Below are 21,905 nucleotides of genomic sequence, written 5' to 3' on the forward strand. Positions count from 1 at the left end.
TTATTTCACCATGTAAGAAATTTCACTCCCATTTTCTGCTTTCCACATTCATTCAATTTATTTTCATCAGGTACCAGCTTGCTGTCCAGGAAAGCAATCTCATTCCATATTGATTTGGGATGAGGCAAAAGGACAAAAGAAAGCAAAAAGAATAGGAAAAAAGTAGCAAAACAAAGAGAAGCCCTTGACCTCCTTCCTGCATGTGGCAGCCTGGTTTGGCTGAAAGATAAGTGTTGTAATAGATATGAAAGCAATTCTTCTAATACAAGCAGTATAAATTTATTTCTAGCCCTCTCAATGTGGTATTTGTTTACTAGGTTTGGATAGTTAACACATTGTGATAGGAGTCATGATACATCAGAAAATATTTTCCAGTTGAAAAACCCGTGTGACCAATAGCTGGTGAAAACCAAACACAAGCAGAAAGTATTTTTGCCCACCCTCTCTCCTGATGTTCTCCAGGCTCCAATATCAGATCATGCCTCTGCTCAGAATGGATTGAGCCTGTTCTGTGCTTATTTACACACTGTTAGTACAACGCTCACACTCTGCCAAGGATGCGTGATTTTCAACACTGCCGACGCTGAAATGCTCTTCAAAATAAAAGTTATGATCATATGAGCTACTGAAATGTTCAGATTGTCACAGCTGCTGAGGGCAGCTGGGTTACACCATGTCAGAAACACATTTAACACACTTGGGGGCTTGCAACATGCACCATTTGGATTGATGTAAGTTTGTAATGTGATAACAGTTCACTGCCATATAAGAACCAAAATTGCCAGATAAGTTTGTTAAAATTGCAAGCAGCTTATGTGCAGAAAGTCTAAAGCAGAGAGCAAAAGATCATCTAGAAGAAAGATGTTACGAGCAGTCAGCTCTTTACTTTTCATCTTCTGATGCATGTGCTTACATCTGTCCTATCATGAAGTACTGTCCATCGAAACAGTTTTCCAGACAGGATTTCCTAAGATGTTGGTTTATAAATCAGATACAGATTTGCACAAGATCGCTCTGACTCAGCTTTAAATCTGACCTAAAAGTATTTCTTGTCATATGGAAGCAAATTACGGTGGAGCAGTAAAACAGAAACATTGCTGAGAAACATTGGTGCTGTTCTTGGCACTGGGATGCTGCTGAATGTCACAAAAAAATGGCAGACCAGAAACTGGTGACTAAAAGAAAATAGGAAACCAGTAGCTTAGATTGTTTCTATTTATTAAAAGATACTCTGCCTGGATTGTAAAAAAACAAGGTGGTTTTGATTAACTTTTTTCACACAGAAGCATGACTACTGCTGCAAACCTTGCCATCTTCAAAGCCTGACAGGTACTAAGACCTACCAAAAGAAGTTGATTTAGCATGTCATAATCTAATTTAACACTGAGATCTAAAAGCTTATACTCCCATTTGAATAATCACCTGGAAATCTGAGCTTTTTTTAATACTTTTATGTACACTCTGTTTGTTTTTACTCTCCATAGAAAGACAAGAAAGGTGAGGGATGGGTGTGGGTAATATCAGATTAGATTGGAAATGCTTTGCATCATCTGGTATCTCATATGCATTATATGCAAACACTATAGCAATCCATCAATGCTGAAAGATCTGCAAACATTTCAATGACAGCTTTAATTCCAGTTCAAAGTATATTCCCAAATGCAGCTCATGTCCAGAGGATATCAAGAAAATAGGTGTTGTGGTTTGTCTCAGTTTTTTGGTTTTTTTTTAAATTACATTACATTATTCATAGATCAGAATAATCATTGTCTGGGGAGAAGACGGTTGAGGTTTTTTTCCTCAGGGACTGCATAAAACCTCTGAGGATGGCCAAGAAAAACAATTCATCAGAGTGATTCAAACTCTGGAGAATACTTTTTACTTTCTGCATCTTCTCCCCTTTGGTACAGGTTTGATACAGCTACTGGCAGAGAAGGTTAAAAGTTCATTGTTACGGATAGGGATACAATAGTTTCAAAGTCCTAGAACATTAACATGCTAAGTCTACCAATCTTCCTATGTATGAGGTAGAGATCTTGGAAAAAATAGACCTGCTGAAAAAAGAAAAAGAGAAAATTAACTGTTTCTTTATAGTTTTCTATGCTCATTATCAAGCAAAGCCCAAACACTTCTGTCACTGAAGAGTCCTGACAAACCTCATAGCAAATATGTGAGGTTCTCAGTCATGAAGCTGGAATACCAGAATACAAAGAGTGCCTTTCTGATAAACTGGCCTAGTTTATCTGTACAAAGAAAATGAATTTATTAGGTTCACATTACACCACCTGGAATTCTCAGAGCACCATCTGCTTTTAAGCAAACAATTGCAACTCATAAAGTAGTATGCCTACAGTGATTTACAGAGAACAGTTCAGAACTTTATCCCCAAGTATGATGACAGAAAATTACATACTTTTCTAAATCGATGCTTCCCAGAGAGTCAGGATCAATGCAGATGTCCTTTCCATTCTTTAGTATTGTATCTAGTCCTAAACTGGATTAGATTAAATAATATTAGATTGAGAGATAATACAAAGCATATCTTTTATTTCAGTTTGACTAAACAACATTTGCAATGCTCCTAAAGCAATGTTTTTTCATTTGAATCTTCAGGTACACAGCTGAAGATTCAATTGAATTTCTATTTCCTCTTGGTCCTGCTACTACCTTTGATGAAATTTATTTGGATGTGTGAAAATGGAAGAATCTGACATGGAATTAATTCAGAACAAAATTAGGGAGAAAAGTGGGGAACAATGTGTTAGGTGTCTCCAACAACCTCTTGGTACATAAAAAGGAAAAAACTCTGAGTCACAGGAAGTAAAAGGAAGTTCCTTATGACAACTGCGCTCACCCCTAAAGAATCAGGATGGTATTAACATTTCGTCAGGTCCCTTCTAATGTTATACTAGAAGGAAAAAGAGCCTTTCTAGTATAGCTTTGATACTGTGGGTATAATGACAAGCTTCAGTGTCATTCAGAACTGTTCAGAAACAGTCCTCCCTCCTCTTTTCATGGCTGGTAACATAAATTCAAATGATGTTGTGTTCTGACTGAATGTCCTCCTATTTAATTGCTTCAAAAAATAATCTACCTCGGTTTTTCCATCAGCAACAGGTGCCTTGTATTGTACATGATGGAAGAAATAATCCAGGCAAATACAGATGGCTTGGATTTATTCTGTGGTGGTAGTCAGCAGTTATATTATCCCTGTTACTAGTGTTTTGAGAGATTCTGAAAGACAGAATATATGAAGATGAGGTTCTGAATTAAAAATGTTGATCTAAAGCTATGGTGAAATTAATTTGAACTTGCATCTCAGTTCTAGTAAGTTCTGAGAGAATGGTTATGTGCAAATAATTGTGATATTTCAGAAGTTACATAAATATTTTGCCAGTTACAAATCTGAAAATTATTTGATTTCAGGGGAAAGAAATTATGTGATAAGGTGAGTTAAGTACCAGTTTCATTTATGATGTGGTGAAGCTGAGATGTCAGGATTTATGAATGTTGCTGAAAGGATCTGAATAGTTTTCAAGAAAACTATATAATATTGGTGTGCATTTAAAGTTCAGACCACTCTCAGTTCTTTGCTTCTCTTTTTTAATGCAATAATCCAGCCTTTTGTTCTTATGACAACTGCCACCAAAATAAAAATCAATTATTTGGCGCCAAACACTTATTGGTGCGGTTATGACTAGAGGAAGAATTAAAAGAAATTCATATACATCACCGGTTGGCAGTATGACTTGAAGGAGGAAGGGGCATAATCATGGGAGGCAAAAAAGTCTGTGAGTCTTTTTCCATATGGCTCTCTCCAATGGAAGTCTAATAAGCCTCAGATCCAATGGTTTGGAGAATTGTGCCATGGTCAGAAATATGGTTTGGGATACACTGATTTACTTCCTATCTCTGCATTTCTCTTGGACATCTAAATTATAGAGCCATTCAAAGAATTGGAAAAATTGTCACAGGGAGCTTGGAGCTGGATCCAGAGCTGTGGCAGAAGTGATGCTTGATTAGATCTTAGAGGAGTAGGCATAACCTGAAGCTGTAATTGGACAGTTGGCCCCAATATGGAAATGGACCAAACCTTACAAAAGTGTGATAACTCATGACCCATTGTCCATCTGTCTTGGATCCATCTTGGGCAGAGCCCCAGCCAGGCTCCTGTACTGCCCAGGGTGTATCCTTGGAAGGCCTTTTAATAAACACATGCTTTATTCCTCTAACTCTGCCCAGCCTCTGTTCCAGGTCAGCCTCTCACAGGCATCAGCACCATTAACTGGCCAAATGGAACTCAGATCCTCTCTGGCTACTAGGATAAATAAATTATTTTTAACCCTAGACACTAAAGCCTGCCTATAAATTTAGAAATATCATTTAAAATACATTTTTGATATTTGCAGTTTAGACAGGATAGTTTAGTGGCAGTTTTAGATTATAATTGCAAAGTTATAGTCAAAGTAAAAATTACTACAAGAATAGATGTTCTAAGGGTGGAACAGACTTTTGATTCCACTGTGATCCAAAACAGAGTGAGGGCGTGAAACTAAAAGGTAGCTGGAAAAGTTTGAGAAGGAAAACAGGGAAGCAATCACCAATCTTTTCAGAACCTGTTAAGCAGTAATTAGCAGGAGTTCAAATAACATGCTCTCCCAAATGATTTGTTCATTCAGAGATTTGAAACTGATACCCAATGTGTACACTTCAATAGTGTTTTAGTACTGGCATATTTCAGTTGTCAAGTAGATTCAGGTGAGACAGAATTGGAAAGAGCATCTTTCCCTTGCTGAAGAGTTCAACACTTCTATATATAACTGTTTGAAGCTGGGAGGTAAAGAGTAGCTAAGGTTATTGAAGAAACCTGCTGTCTTTTTCCCCACAGGGTAACGTTCAAACATGACAACTAGAGCATCAGCCTCTAGTTAAAATCTTTTGGGGAGTGGCATTTGCTCAAAACTTGAAGGAATAGAGAATAATGACCCAAAAAATTAAATTTGTATGCAAAATGGCAACTAGAACTCAAAAGATTCATAACTTGAAAAATGAAGTGTTCTGACGCACACACCTACTACACTTAAAATACTTGGAGCTGTTTAAGAGATACATTTACTTCTATCTGACTTGTTTCTTATCACCAATGTTAAAATACTTAATAAAAAAACGCAAAACAAACCACAGACACACATTCAGTACTGTGTTGGGTTTCTGCAGTTGGGAGCCCCTCTGGCAGCATTTCATAATTGTATATGAGATTATGAACAAATTCGGAGTGCTGAAAAATACGATGTTAAATGTGCTGCTCACAGGCACTGATTTGAGAAATAAAACAAATATTTAGATTTTGAAGCAAGCAAGGACTCTAAATATTAAGAAAAAATAGATTATTTCATCCAGCTTTCACCATTATGTGTGGTATAATATGTATCATTCTGAAAGGTTGAATTAACAGGTATAAATCAGCAAAGCTGCTCCAGTTTCAATGTATAATCTTTGAGGAACAATCTAGGAAACATTGGTTAGAGACAAGACTCTGGATAAAAAGCAGTACTAAAAAATGGAGTGAACTGTAATAGTCACCCAATGATCTGAAGATGGAACCCTCACAAATTGTTGGGATTTTTGTTTAAGTCAGTCTTATTTACCAGGGTTCATTAAATGCTCTGTTGTCCCAAGGAGAAGGCTGGTCATGCATAAAAGCATTTGTGTTAATGGTATAAGCATTACAAAAAAGTAAAAAAACCCTACAAATTAAAAAAAACAGTACATTTCTGTGGTTTACAGTTAATTGAGCTTTTCTAGGTGGAAATTCAGAGCAGAACTTTATAGAATGATTAAAGACACCTGAATTCTCTTTGTTTATGTCCTATGGAAGCTCTAGGGATTCATAAGAAATTAAATGGTAGATGATGGCAGTAGATAAGGGTGAAGTCTCCAATGGAGGGTGAGTGTATCACTAACCCATCTTTGTAGTAAGATCATTTCTGGGGGACAGGTGTTTATGTATTGTTGTAAACACCCTTCACATTCTATTTTTCAACAGTTCTTAATCATTAATTTTAAATTCTCAAAGCAAAAGGCTTCTTGGCTATCAATAAAAATTGTTAAAATTATGAATTACTTGTCTTTCTCCTAGTTTTCCTTTACTTATAACTGAATGTCTAATTTATTTCTTGGGAAATTAAACTGCTGTGAAATAAGTCAGGTAAATGAGAGCTCCTGCTTGCTTCTGTCACACAGGTATGTTGATGCCCTGCTGTATCTGCATGCTCTATGGGCTTTAGGCTCTTTCTCCCTCCTCCTACACCACAAAGCTGTAGAAGATCCAGATTAAGGCAGTTATACTTCCTAATACACTGAGTTTCTTCCCTCACAAAGTATAAACACGTTTTGCACAGAGCTGAAATTTTGTATTTACCTGGTGTCTTTTAATTAAAGAGAAACTTATTTAATTATATGTAATGCTTTGGTCATGTGTTTGATTTTTGTCTGTTTGTTTGTTTGGAGCTTTCTTCTGGCAACATATTTTCTCTCCAATATTTGCAAACTGTGCTGAAGTTTTCAGAGCAAGTGTAGAGTTATGCTGATCCCAGTTTAGGAGACCTTTTCATAAAGGCAAGGAGCAGTGGCAGTGAACAGTTTTACAAAACTGCATTTACAGGAAACCCTTTATAGGATTTTAAAATTAAGTTTGATTGAAAGCATTTGTTAAAGAGCTAAACAAATTAGAAGACCTTAATAGAATATTTTAAGCACTTTAAAAGGAAGAAAACAGATCTTTTCCCTTGTACAGTTATCTTGAAAAGCCTTTTAAATAAATAACGCTATGACACTTGATATAATTAGGTTCAAAACCCATCATGAAATGGTATCCATTTAAGGGCTTCTATTTAACAAACTATCAGGGCTTTGGATTAGGGGAAGAAGAGAATTCTGATGAACAATTAAACAAATGTCATCTCTTTACTCGATCCACTTTTATTTGTTTAGTGAAGAAAACATTAATGGAAATGCAGATACATTAGGACATTATGATAACTAGTACATTAATAATGCAAATAGCTTAAGAAGGTTAATTACTTCTCAAATGAGTAGTTACTGTGTAATGTTCTTCCTTTGCAAAATACACCAACTCATTCAAAGATAAAAGCAATTCCATTTTTTTTTTTTCTCCAGCTACTCTTGAAATATACATAAGCATTTTGACCTGTTGAGATTGAAAACAATTATCAGTCAACAATTATAGGCTGAAGTCCAGCATTCAAAGATTGGGAATACATTATCAGTGAAAAATCATTAGACTTTATACAGCATCAAAACCAGACAATTATTTCTGTGACTGCTAAAACGTGCTTTTCCCCAAAAGGGCAAATCTGAGCACCACAAGCACCACATTTGAATTTCAGATGATTATTGCTGTTCATGAAGACAATTAAACCACAATAACTGCTCCCTTGGTTTGCATGAATGCATTCTCTCAGTTGTTTTAACATTGTTTGGGATTCAGCATATGAAGTCAACTGTCTCTGTCAGATTCAGATAAATATCTGACTTGATTTTTCTGGTTTAAACTGAAGTAGAACTGTTTGATAACTGGGATTTCAACATATCTACTCTTTCATTAATTACTGACAATAGCAAAAAAGTTTCATTGTATCCTGCCACAGAGCAGAGCAAAATTCAAGTTCTCTTGCAGTGAGATCAGCATTTGATGGAACAAGTCATAAAATGGAATGATATGCAAGTTTCCGAAGGAAGCTCACTTTCAGAATTATTATTTTCTCTTAGGTTTGTAATCGCTGCTTTTCTCTTTAACCTCTAATAAATTTTCTAGATTTCCTAAGCCACAAACAGAAAGAAGCCATTCAATACTTCAAACAAGAGGGAAGCTGAATTCTGTAAAGTGTTGTGGTAAGAACTGTTCCTTGCAGTTACTAATCAAATGTGGGATGGAGAAATCTCCCATCCAAGCTGTCTGTTGTCCTTTTGCAGAGGGTGTTCTTGCAAATTAGTCTTTTTTTTTTTTATATAGCCCTTACTGTACATTCCTAGTTATTTTCTCCATGGAAATCTCAGTTTTCCTTATTTTGGTGCACCTATCAGCTAAGTTTGCAAGCAGTGCCACTGAAGTGACATATTTAGGTATTTTCCTAACACAGCCTCATGCTCCAATAAACAGGTAGGAGGTGGGCTCTTGATGCACTGAGCTCTTCAACCTCCACAACACCTTTCACCACTCAGGGCTGACAACAGCAATAAATGAACAAAGTCTCCACTCAGAGGTGTAACCCAACACTACAAAAGGTGAAATCCACCTCTGAAACATTTCCAAGTAATTATAAATACTGCATTGCCTCTACTCTGGGGTTAGGATCTTTTTTAAAATATATATAATTATTGGCATTTATGCAGGGTTGGGAATGCTCTACATGCTGGTTCAGTACCTTGGAAAACAGAGATTTGCTTCCCATAAACACTCCAGAAAAACATGCAAAATGAATGTCAATATTCAGCACTAACAACAACAAAAATTAGCCCTGAGCATTGCTGTCCTTAAAAGCAGCTGTTAATGTAACAACCCTCATTGATCAGTTCAAATTGCACATTATTATGCATTTTTCTATGAAGATTTTTTCCACACTTTCTAACTGTGGATCCTAAGATTTCCTGTTTACTCTGCTAACAATATACATTTTGTGCATTTTCCTAATATTGACATATCTAAATATTTCTATGGCGCAGATGATTTTAAAAGAAGACATTTTTGCAATTTGATAATTAACTATTATGGCATAACAGAATCCTTTACTTCTTCCTGAGTCTGAGCTGTTGGCTGCTCTCTTTCTGCTGTCAAATATCAGAACATTCTTACATATGGGAAAAAATGCAAAGTTTGAAAGGTGGCTGTGCTTGCGAAGTGAAGTTTCCAGTTTTGTTTCTCTAGCTACAAGGTGATAAAACCATACTGGAAAGATCAGATAACAATGACTCACCTAAAAGGAAGATCTTTGTTACTCTATTTGTGGAAAAAAAAAAAATGCTGTAAAAGCACTCCTTCTGAAGTAAAAAATATGTATGTGGAAAGTTTATGTCTTCACATTTTGTTTTCACTTTAGGGTTAGGTTGTACACTAACACGGGTGTTGTAATCACCAGATAAACAGTAGGGTTTTGTGATACTGACATGAAATGTGAACATGACCCCTTCTCTCCATCACCATGTCTCCATTCAGGACTTTCTAGTCACTCTCAAACATTTCCAAAGATATCTTACTAAGTTTCAGATTTGTAGCATTTCAACAGGAAAAACCAATGTAGTAACACCGGTGACTATTTTTGGGCACAGCTCAAAGACATTTTTAATAGGTGTAAATTCTACTCAGACTTTTTTTGTGGGTTTTAAATATTGCATGAAAGAAAAACGGTCATTATTAACACGACACGTTGGAAAGAAAATGAGTTCATAAATATTTTTGCTATTAGTTATAGCATTCTATTTCTATTCCCTGTGGAAGTAGTATTAACACTGAGCATAATTTTTGAGCCACAGAGCGTATGCAGCAGAGATAAGGCTGCAGTCCCAGGAGCTGCTGCACAGCTCCACCGTACATCACCCTGCTGAATACTAACCATTTATATCCCGCTTTTTACCAGTTACTGTAAGCAAGGGCAGTTAGTCTGGCCTTACTGGAACTGGGCAACAGACCCATCTCTCATATTATAGATTAACCTGCCTCACAATCCCATGATAAATGTCCTGTCATTTCTTTGTACATTATTTATTTAGTATGTTTCTACTGAATTAAAAAATTTGCTACCAAATTTCTAAAATTTTCTCTTAAAATTTATGTACATGCATCTACCAGGATAGGGGAAATAACACTTGAACAGTCTGTTGTAGATGAAAAAGTAAAAGCTTTTAGATTTTCTGCTTTCTCATACCAGGAAAAATGAAGGCAGGCAAACAGCATACCCTGAAAAGTCACACTTTTTCATTAACTTTGAAGTTTCAACAAGAAAACACAGTTTTTTTTAAAAAAAATAGAAGATAATTTCTTGAATAGGTGCTTTATTCAAATCTGCCTTAGGTCACAGGAAGCTCAGGAACTATTGATTGGATCAACTATTGCCTTCATTGTTTGCTGTTCAAAATGAGCTCTTCATTGCCTGAGGTTGGTCACTGAGGCCATCTAATGCCATTTATTAACCTATCAGCAAGAACATCCACAGTTTCAGAGGTTTTGTGCATTTCTGGAATGAAAACTCATTTGAAATCTACACAAAGTTGCCTAATTTCTTTTCCCAATTCTAAGTTTGGATCCTGTTTTAAACACTACTGTATTTAATTAAAATTCTCCAGTGATTCCAGTGAGATTGTATCAAGTCGAAACTGGTTGCAATTTAAAAGCATCAAGGCTCAGAGGAGTCAAAAGGAAGGACTCACAAGTATTTTTGAAGTGATTTTAAAAACCAAAGTCTCAGTTAGGCAATTGTATTCATCCATTCCCAATCCCCAGCTCGCCAAGTCATTCCAGTTTATCACTGCAGCATACAGAAGTGTATGCCTGTGCCTTAACCAGCACAATCCACTCCTCATTGCATTCACACTTCCCAATAAGAGGTGCACTCCTCCTCTTAACCTACGGGTTTGGCGGGAGCAGAATGCAGCTTTGGGGGAGTAGAAATGACAGAGGAGCTCGAAGGTTTGTATTTTAAAAAGAGCTTGTGCTTGTGGTCTTTTACCCATCGAGCCTGCTTTTTAACTGAGCCTGCCAGCAGCGGTACTGGAACCAAGGGCCAGTTAGCAAGTCTATTGTAAAGGATGCTTTTGAGAGTCTACATGTAAGAATTCACCCCGAGATGAAATTTGGCATCAAAGGCCCTGGAATAAAGCTCGCTTAAAATGACACTAGTGCAGAAGAAAATAATTTCAGATCTAATTCAATATTTCAATGGGGAACTGCAGAAAGCGTTCAAATCTGCTGAAAATCTGGCTTTTATAATATTGTCTCCAGGAAGGTGTCTCATAGAAAAGTTTCAGTGCCAAGCAAGAACAGAATTATCCTCCATTTAGAAGGAAGTAAATAGATCATTTCTCTCTGACCTCCAAAGAGGAAGGACTATTCTCTCCACACAGCAGTGAAATGTAATAAAAAGAACGATACCCTTGGGATCCGTTCTACCAACAAAAAGCTACTGAGCACACTAACAGCATAGATAATCAAGATAGTTGCATGAAAAATGAGAAATTTAAAGGATTGCTAGGAATGGGACTCTGGCCAGTAAGAAAAAAAGGCTTACGGACTAAGCTAGGGGCAATGTGTATAATTTAATATATTTCTGGTGGAAAACAAATAAGAAAGTACTCATCTGCAATTACAGAAGATGTCATCTCTTTTGAACTAGAGTTTGCAGAATCTATTTGTAAATACTGCTGTGTTTTCTCCTCGCCTCCACCCCTATACCAGCACAAAGCCTCTGCTCTACCCTGGCATTAATAACACATACACAAAAAAGTTCAGGAAAGATTAATACACTTTCAAATAGGGCAATATTTCACATTTCCACTACACTGCACATTATTTGCAATTTCATTCAGAAATATATGGATAAAATAAGCATGTAGAATTTTCAGATCAATGAGGCTTGTTCGCAGTGCTGTGCAAGAGCATCATGGTTTTGCTCCAGGAAAACCCTGGTGGCTGTAGTTTCCAAGCTCTCCCTGCCCCTGGAAGGTCGATCCTTGCTGGGCTGGTGCATGGTGCAGTTCATTTGTCTGGCTTAGTGCTATGGGGGTAGCTGAGACACTGCACCTGCCCCACATGTGGACAGTTGAAATGTGTCTCCTGAAGGCCAGCATCTGTCTTTGTGCTGGTCCAATAGACCTGTCTTTCCTCTGGGGAGTGTTAGAAAGACAACTGATCTGTATGAAACACGGAGCATGCTCACCTGAGCCCCTTCTCTCTGTCACACCATAAGGATTTGGGCACAGCCTGGTCACCAGACCCAGCACTAGGTGCTCTCTGCACACATCAGAACGTGCTCTACAGTATTGCACCCTTTGTTTGGTGTTCATAGCAATGTTTGGTCCTGCCTCAAACCCTTCTCTGAGTGTTTTGCTAGGAAAACAGAACTTCTGGCTTAAGTGATCCCAGCTGCTGATTTCAGTGGGGTCTGCCTGGGCAGGATTAATTCTACTCACCATATTTATGCGACTGGGAAAGATCCTACTGATTTCTCTCACCTATACTGCATGAGCTGAGTAAGCCAGTCCTTTCATATCCTGTTTGTTAACACGAGACTGTGTGTTGCTTAGTCCATGCTAATTCATCCCATGGTAGGTGTTCACTGTGTGAGCTAATGCTTTAGCAAGTCATTATTCAGCATCAAAGTTTTCTCGCTATTATAACCAAAAGATAAAGCATGTAAACTCCAGTGTAAAGCACTGATATATTAAATTAATATCTCGGATTAACAATGCCATCAAACATTGGAGTTGTATGAAAATCCTTAACATATGTAGGCCAGTTGCTATGGAGATGGCAAAGTTTCAGAATGATTTCGTAGTAATGACAACTTTAGAACCTAAGTGCTTCCAACCAGTCTATAAAGCTGCAAAGAGGGGCAAAAATGGCAATTGCTATTCTTGAAACAAGATACCTGATATTCTGAGCAGGTATTTCAAGAAAAAAACAAATATTAGCAGTTTCTGTACAAATACCTATGGTATTTTTGGTTTTTACACAGCCCCGGCTTTTGCAGTGAGCAGTAGAGTCCATATTGCTTTGCATTTAGGGTGTTCAATATCTATAATGTGTGGGTTTTTTTCAATTTTCTCTGTTCTACATATGCACTTTTCTTCATTAAGGATGAAAAGAAGCATCAACACTCTGTTTACCTCATAGTATGAGTAAAAATCTTACTTAGTATCTCATGAGGCTATAGACTCAATCTCATTTGATGCTGGCAGCAGGTGTAAAACTCTATCTGAGCTGTGTTCCTGTTTGACCAAACATTAACTTAGTCCTTTTAGAGGAAGAAAATAATGTGTTCTGTAAGGCTGTTGTCTTCTGTGCATCAGACTGAAAGTGTTGATTGCAATCAGTGATAATTTGAGGGATTTTTGAGAGGCTAACATGGCATTTTTCTGTACTATGACTGGCTGAAGATTATCTCATGTCCATCTATCCATATTCTGTATCTTTGCAAAACAAGTGACATAAGTGACTTCTTTGCAAATTACAGCCAAATCCACTGAATTTGCTAGACCTGTACAACAGGAACTCTGACATGAGTGGGGAACTAACTCCCTCCCTCCTTTCTAATTTTATCGACAGTGATTTCTTTTCTATCACCAGAAAAACAAACAAACAAAAAAGAAAAAAAAAAAACAACTAAAAAAAGAAACAAAAGCAGACCAAAAAAAAACCTAAAAAAGGAAGAAGGAGGAACATATTTCAATCTACTCCCTACAGTTTGATTTTATATTATGAAATACAGTGATATTAAGTAGAATTTAAGAGCAGAATCTTACAGGGTGCAGTTTGACTGCAGCACCATCCAAGATATGGACAGAGATCCACAGCAATTACTCTTTATCTATGAGAGCATTATTATTCTGCGTAAATATTAGGGGAAAAAAGGTAGTAGGTGATCCAGCTCCTGCTTTCCTCTAGTAAAATACTGACACAGTGATTAGTTCTGTGAATATGAGCTTCTCAGTGACACCTGAGGAAGTGCAGAATGAAGAAATCTCATGGTCTAAGCATAACTGACTGAAAGGAAGTTTAACCTTCAGGGGTTTTTAAACGCACTGGCCTGACAGTACCAGAAGCTTAAATTCAGTGTCATTTTTGCAGGGTGGAAAGCACCTATTAATCTCCATCTATTTGAGAATTAAATTATAACTTCTGTAGAGCCTATCTATGTTTCCTCAACTTTTGTGAGAGCAAAAGCAATCCACAGCTTCACGGAAGAATTATCACACCCATCTTTTGTGAAAGGAGTTGATATTGAGATCTGAGATATGTTTGTTTGGGGAGAACACAATTACAGGAAGAAAATTCAGAAATGAAATACTAAAACATCTCATTTCACCAGAAAAAGCCAAATCAGAAGGGAACATTTCCAACACGAGTTCATGCCATTGTTAGCAGAAATAACCTGTGCATTTTAGCAGTCACATGTGCGTAGTCCGTGGGGATTTTTCCAGTTATGTGTGGGGGTTTTGCCCCTGTGTCTGTCAGATAAATCAAAGAGCCAAATGAAAATCTAGTACTCAGGAACACTGTTATATTATGTCACACCTCCTGGAGGGCTGCAGTTTTGTAATGAAATGAATAAATTACGAGGAAGCATTTTGATATCCTGAAAGTTCTACCCGTCCTTTAGGACAAGCATGTCAGGATAAATTCCATTTAATTACACTGAGCACAAGCTAAAAAAAAAAAAAAAAAAAAAAGAAAAGAAAAAAAAAAGAAAATTCAAACATTATCTTTTTGTCTGAAACTCCACATGTGTAATAGTGACTTGACCTCATTTACTGCTGCATTACTTTAGCCTATTATATCTGCACAGAAGTGACACTGAAATGGATTTCAACCAGCAGAAAACTAGAGCAACAATGTTTAACTAGGCTCACATCTTAATATCTCAAAATGGGCCATGGACAAAACCAGCTCAGTGTTGATTGTTGTTATATTAATGTAAACTCAAGCAATTGCTGAGGGTTTTTGATCCTGCATGTACAGCCCTCTACAGAAACAAAATTACTCACCATAACTGGTAGTTTGAAATATTGAAACAATTAGCACAACAGGAGAATGCACACAATAACCAAGTGGTTTCCACATGTTCAAATTCCCATGAAGTACACAACACCTATAATCTCCTCTTATTTTTTTTACAGTATTTCAAATCAAATCCCAAGAAAAGATAGGGTAGACCTTGTTTTAATTTAACCTGAGACTCAAAATGGAGTTACTTCATTGGCATTGCTGAATTTCTTGACAATTAGTATTGGTGTTTAGGAAAAAATGTTTATTTTTCCAGATGTGGGCTTTGTTCAGAATTTTATGTCAGGAATGTAAGAAGTTACCCCATGCCTCGTTTTCAAACACTGCTACAGCTACTGGTACCTTAATAAAAGGGGCAAAGACAGATACAAAGTATATGCTGTAATATAAATTCTTCATAAATACAAAATACTAAAACAACAGCAGCCAAGTGTGGTATTCTAGACAAATGAATTATGCCATGTCATCTTCAGCACCATTTCTGGGCAACACCCCTGTGTAACGTCAAAGACCAGCCATTGATAGCTTTACAGCAAACATTAAAAATAAAATCAGCTCACAACAGACTGACGTGTGTAGGAACCTGCCATTCACACCACCCACAGGCAACCAAGGGAAGGATCTTCCAGGCACCTTATATTTAGATTTAAACAGTTCCCACTGAAATCAGCAGTGAGATAACAACTGACTTCAGCAGAAGCCAGTTAAAGCCATCAGAGTGTTTTGCTGTCTTTGTCCCCCATCCTAACAAAAAAGAGGACTTTTGTGGAAGTCAGTCTTTGCCTTTGGGAGAAATAATTAAAAAGAAGAGGTATTGTAAAACCACTTACATTGTTTACAGGAACTGGGGTGTTTCCACTGAGGAAGAAAGGATCAAGAAAAAACTTTGAATACTGCATCTCTATGGTTTCAGCTTGCCCAGCTTGATTGTAGAGCCACCTTCTGGTTTCAGATAACAATTTCATACTTGCTGACAGTAAGAATGTGTGCATACTTTAGTTATGCATTTGGAAGTGTTTCAATTCACTGCCTTTAGCCACGTGAGAAAAATGACACAGAAAATAAACACTGCAGATTCTGTTTTGTTCTGAATCCAAATAGCCCAGTGACATATTTGGATATCAAACAAAGTCTACCTTGGGCTCTTAGGGCCAATTATGATTGTTTAAGAAACTAAACCTAACATGAACCCTGAGAAGTGGTGAAACCACAGTGGTAAGAATCAGTAGAAACAGGATGGGAACAGTTCTGGATAGCTCCTGGGAACATTCTCTTTCCACAGTGCACTTCCCTGCTGGTTTGACTTCTAATAATAATACTTTCTGAAACACAGAACCACCTCATTAATTCCATTTTCTTGATGTCTGCCCGTTCTCTGATTTGGGCTGATTGCCGTATGTTTTCGCTAATACAGCACAACATTTTGAACTGATTATCATGTCAGAGGTGTCTGATTACAGTCCAGAAAAAAAACTAATCATGCAGCATCCCAGGCAGAGCATGAATGTTGTGATGTCACTCTAGTTGGCAGTAAGTTTTTCATACAGTTTGAGATGGCTGATCTGATCCCAGTATAGGCCTCACCTCATGTATTTCACACAGACCAAGGATTACAAAGGCACGGAGTGAGCAGGTTCTCAGTGGCATCATTATAAGACATGGGAGGGAAATAATAACTAAAAAAAAATGTTATTGCAAAAAACCCTCTTTGGTTTCCACTTTGAAATGAGGAGGCATGAGCAGGAGGTTGATCACCATCCCAGAACATCAGACATCCTGTGGCTGTGGCTCAGAGGAGGAAACGAGCCCCTCACACTGACAGCTTAATCTGCATCTTCCACATTCCAGAGAACTGCTCTAATCACAGACCACCTCATTTCTCTTGGAGCTGTTCCAGGCTCTATAAGCAATTTCTTTCCCATTAGAGCAATGATGTGAACTTTCATCTGCCACCTACTTGTCAGGCAAGATTCCTTACCACGGGGACCTCAAATTCTTCCCCTTTTATTCAGAATGCAACATTATTTATAGAAACTTGAGCAAGTCCAACAGAAATAAGTGCAAGGACAAGATGAACCCTTCAACCTCTAGACAGCAGATTAGAGCACTTGACATGGAAGCCTCTTTCTCCCAAAGAGAAAGTGAAATTTCAGTAGTGGTTAAAGGCATTCATTATTAAAATCAGCATTTTGCAAAGTTCTTTTTTTTTGTTGGTAAGCTGGCAAAAAAACCCATTTGCTCCTGAAATGTGGGGCTCACTGTAGATGAGGTCAGTGATGCAACACAAGACAGGACAAATGTACACAGGAAGGCAGCTCCCACATTCTCAACTCAGAATCCCTCAGGTTCAGTGGCTGATCCTCAGGCAGCTCATAACATAAAGTCAAATGCTGCTTCCTTAGCAACTCTGCAGCCATCAGGGAATTAAAGTTATTAAAATCTGAATTTTATGAAAGACTTAAATCTTAAATTCAATAGTACCTAAGCCAGGTACTATTGAAATCAATGGTGGAACTTGCTCCGATTTAGCAAAGTTAAATTCTAACAGCCATAAAACTTATATTGGTTGCATTTTCAGTGTTCCTGTTCTTTACCTTATATACACACAGACACACGAGCTTGTAAGGCTGCAAATGTTTTTTAAAAAAACCCTTTGAAATATTTTTGGTATCAGATAAAGAACCAATCACTTTTCATAATTATTTTAAAATTTCTATATTGTTTTGATGTTTAGCTGCTGCTGTGAGGCAGCTTTACAAACCTTCTGCTTTTATGTTCACAGGAGTACAGTTGAACTATTTAGTTCACATTACACTGATTGCTGCTGAATAGAGGACTTTTGAACTATCACTTTAAATCTGTTTGATATTTAAAAACACAAAGTCCTGTGTATGCTACATTCATAGGAGAGACTTTGAAATTATTTCCTGAGAATAATTAAAACAAGGTAAATTATTTATAACTGTAAAACTGAAACAAAACATATTCTATTAGGTCTTTTAGATCAGTATCTAACAGGAATGTTTTGTTCTCTGAACATGTCCTTCACACTGCTTGCTCTTAGAGAGCAAAATGAATACTATTTATGAATAAAAATAAGGTTTTGTTTAGTGCTCCCAGATTTTTACCTGTATTTCTGCTTAGGAGGGAAGTCTACAAGCTGTAAAAAAAGTTTGAACAACCAAGCATTCCTTGAAGACACACAGGTATGTGGGCATGCAGGGTTTGCACACGTACAATAACTGCCCTGCTTTTGGTGAGAGAACAGGTATTTTCCTAAAGGTAGAACAAAAGTCATCAAGAGCTCAATTAAAATGAGTGGGGAAATGCTGGAGTACTTCATTCTTTTCCTCTGAAACCCACTGGATAATACATTACTGAAAATAAAAACACTTCAAAGTAACATTTTGGATACTTTTCCCATGCTCCTCTACAACTGTTTGGAAAGGAACCAGTAGAAGTTTAGTTTCTTATCTTTTTTAGTTAGTTTTCCCCAAAGTTCAAGTCGAAAATAATACAAAGAGGAGGAAAAAACAAGAAAAAAAAAATAGGAAAAAGAGATTCTCAAATAATAATGTCAGACATGCAAAAAAAGATTGTATTCTTGCACGTGTAAATGGTAAAGAAAGAAAATAAGATCTTAAGCACCTTTAAAGTTACAAAATGATGGTTTCTTCTATATAGAAGCAGTATTTCCACACATTCCTGATCAGTAAATAGTGTCTTCATTTACAAGCAGAGTATTTACTGCAATTAAAGTGCTCAATATTCATAATATTAATTTTATTTAATTCTAGATTGATTATTAATTTCAGTTTCTTTTTCTCCTCAGAGGTTTTTCCTCATTTTTACTTGGAGAATCAGAGAAGTGGAATCAGAGTGGATGAATCTATGAGAATCTATGAGATAGATGAGTGAATTAGACAGAATAATTTGTCAAGACACAGAAATATCACTTCTTCCAGGGAATGATATACAAATTATTGTAAGTTATAGTGGCCTAAGAGAATATACTTCATGACTTTTCCCCTGATGTGATTTGTTCTGTGATGTGATTTGAAAAGAAAATAAATTATCAGTCTCTTGAAAGAAAAACAACTTTGATTGGGGGCACATTTTTGATTACTAGGTGCCTCATTCATTTAAGCAATTGTCCTCTAAAATGTTTTTATAGGAATGAAGACTTCAGGAAATGGAGCTACAGGAGAAAGGCCTGATAGAAGGAGGGGTAAGGAGAGCACTGTAGCATCTCTTGCTCATGGGAATAAGGAGCCATGGAGAGGGCCTGCACTTGCAGCTCATTGATAGGGACTTATCAGCAGAAATTGCTACCAGCCATGTGCCATGCAAAGGTTTCTTTTTGTTCAGTGCTCTGAGACTAGAAACAGTGTATTTCCCCCACGGATTTGGCCAAAAGCTAGCCATTCTCAGAGTCTTTGGCATTGTCTTAGGTTTCCTACTACCCTTTCAGTGGAAGGCATTTGGACAAGTAATAGTGAAACCTTTTTTCCCATAACTGATATATCTCATGTCTGTCTAGAATCACAAATTTTCAGTATAACATGTATGACATATGTAACATGTTTGACATGTATAGTCAAAATTCATGACCAATTACAGTGAAGATGTGTAGAAATCAGATGCAATAGAAACAGAAAAAGAGAACCAAAGTATTTACCAATTTACAGAGAGCTGTAAATTACTTGCTCTGAAATACACTAATATGAAACTTCTGCAAAGTTTATTTTCTCTTATTTTCAGACATTTTTTTTTTTTAAGGGATTGTAAAATGCTGTAACACTGAAAGCAAGGGGTTAAAATACTTGGTCTAACCAAAAGGTTTCCCAGAAAGATGGAAACAAAATACCTTGGATAACTTTCTTGTGCAGGAAATCAATGTTAATTCAAGACAAAATAAAATGCCCTTAAAGTTATCCTCACTTGGGAAAACCTTCCTAAAAAAAAATCATTGTAAGTTTGCATATATATTTCAATATTATATTTAATTTGACTTTAAGCCCACATTTCAACTGAAGCATATGTTTAAATGCCTTCTGTCAATAAAGATAGACTTCAATATATGCTTAAGTACTTTCCTGAAATAGGATTTATGCCACAAATTATGCCTTAGATTATTACATTGAAACAAGTTTCTAATTATAATGTATTACCAGTTCTGTTGTCTATTTTCCTGCTCCATTTAATCAGTCTGGAAAGAAAGCTATTGTGGTAATTTCATCTTTTGTTGTAGATGGATGGGAATTAGAGCAGAGGCCATATGCAGCTGTACAGTGGGGAAATCAGGATTCAGATCCAGGAGCATTTCCTCCAGGTCTTTCAGATTTTATTTTCACTTCTTGTAATATCTGGTTCCAGCAATTACATAATCATCAAATCACACTGGTCACTTTTCAGTGCCATCATCCTCGTACCCTTGCTTTTGGAACAACACTGCAACCCTTATATGATGGTGTTTTCCTCTTTTCCTGCTTCCTTAATGACATTTCTGCCCATAGATCTTTACCATAATAATATTGGAGCCTTCCTTGTACTTTGCTTTTAACCAGCCAAGTTATTTACACTGAACTGTTAATGCAAAGAAACAAAAGGAAATTACGCTGCATGGATGACAACCCTGAAATTAAGGTCTGGGAGTAAACAAAATCTTCAAATTAAAATCTTAGCCATTTCTACTTAATGCACAATGAATTAAGGACACTGGGTAAATTCCATCAATCTAATTAGGAAGCATTAAGTGATCTTCCTCATTAATCAGCTTTTCAGTAATTTTCTATGAAATTAGTATTGAGTTTCGTATGAAAGCAGTCTTTTCCTTCAAATTTTTCACACCTGCTTTCACAGTGAGCAAGATGAATCATCTGCTCACATGCCTGCACCTCCAAACATATGCACATACTTACTTTTTCACAGCTGAGTAAATCAAAATAGAGTTAAAATGAGATGGGTCCTGAGGCTGGCTCATGTCACAGAAACCATGGCATGACACAGAGCACATGTCCTTTGCCAAACATAGCAATTGGGTTCAAAATCTGGAATGGATCCCAAAGGAAACAAGTCAGGTTGGAACAACTCCTTCCTGCAGCTCACTGAGTCAGAGGAGTGGAGGGGGTGAGCTGTGATTATCTGAGAGACTCATCCATGTCTGGATTTAATCCCCATGCTGCACCTCGCAAAGCATTAGGTAGAGGTGAGGCACAAGCAAATGTGTTCTTATAATTTTAGAAAAAAACAAATTCTCTATTCATTTGTGAGTAAAGTTTTTCACTAGTTCTCCTCTGCTGTTGTCAAGTTTTTAAAGTTTACTTCATTATCTATGTTCATGGAATTCTTTTTCCAAATTGTACATTCCCAGTTAAGCCAGATCCTTTAGGCAAATGAATCCTGTCACAGATCACTGTAGTTCAAGTGCTTATGCACATGTCTAAATACCCCAGCAAATCAGATATCAGGATCTGTAAATGCCTTTTTTCATCTCTCACTCAGAGTTTCCATATATTGTCTGTAAAAAGCTGCTTTATTTGGACCAGATCTAGAAATCACCGGATAGAGCTAATCAAAGATTCTGACTAAATGGCAAAATGCAGTTTCACCAACTTCTTGTATCAAATGATTGTTACTTACCTCTGAATCTTAAAAAAAAAAAATAAATCTTGTCAGAAAAATATTCAAAAATTTTATTTAACTTTCTTAATTTGACTCATTGCTTTATGTATTTTCTTTCAGGTATCCATAAATGACATTTTAATAGGAAAACAATAAACCAGGATTTAACACTACAGTTTAATAAACATGATATATCACATTATGTGATTTAACCATAAGTTATTTTTTCTCAGTACTGCATAGGAATAATCAATATTCATCTTTTTCTTATCTACATAGTGTATGTAGCTTTGCACCAAACTTCAGTCTAATTACACTTAGGTAAATCACTGTATTTGGACTGGCAGAGAAATTCTGTCATTTCAACATTGGTTTCCATCTAGATTGCAATGAGGGTTTAAAGGAGAGAATAAAAATTCAGAGAAAGTACTTTTTAGAGATATCAATACCATTTTTTAACACTGAGAAGTTCTAGTATGGAACA

The sequence above is a fragment of the Cyanistes caeruleus genome, chromosome 7 (assembly GCF_971803275.1).
Source record: "Cyanistes caeruleus chromosome 7, bCyaCae1.hap1.1, whole genome shotgun sequence".
Classification (NCBI taxonomy): Eukaryota; Metazoa; Chordata; class Aves; order Passeriformes; family Paridae; genus Cyanistes; species Cyanistes caeruleus.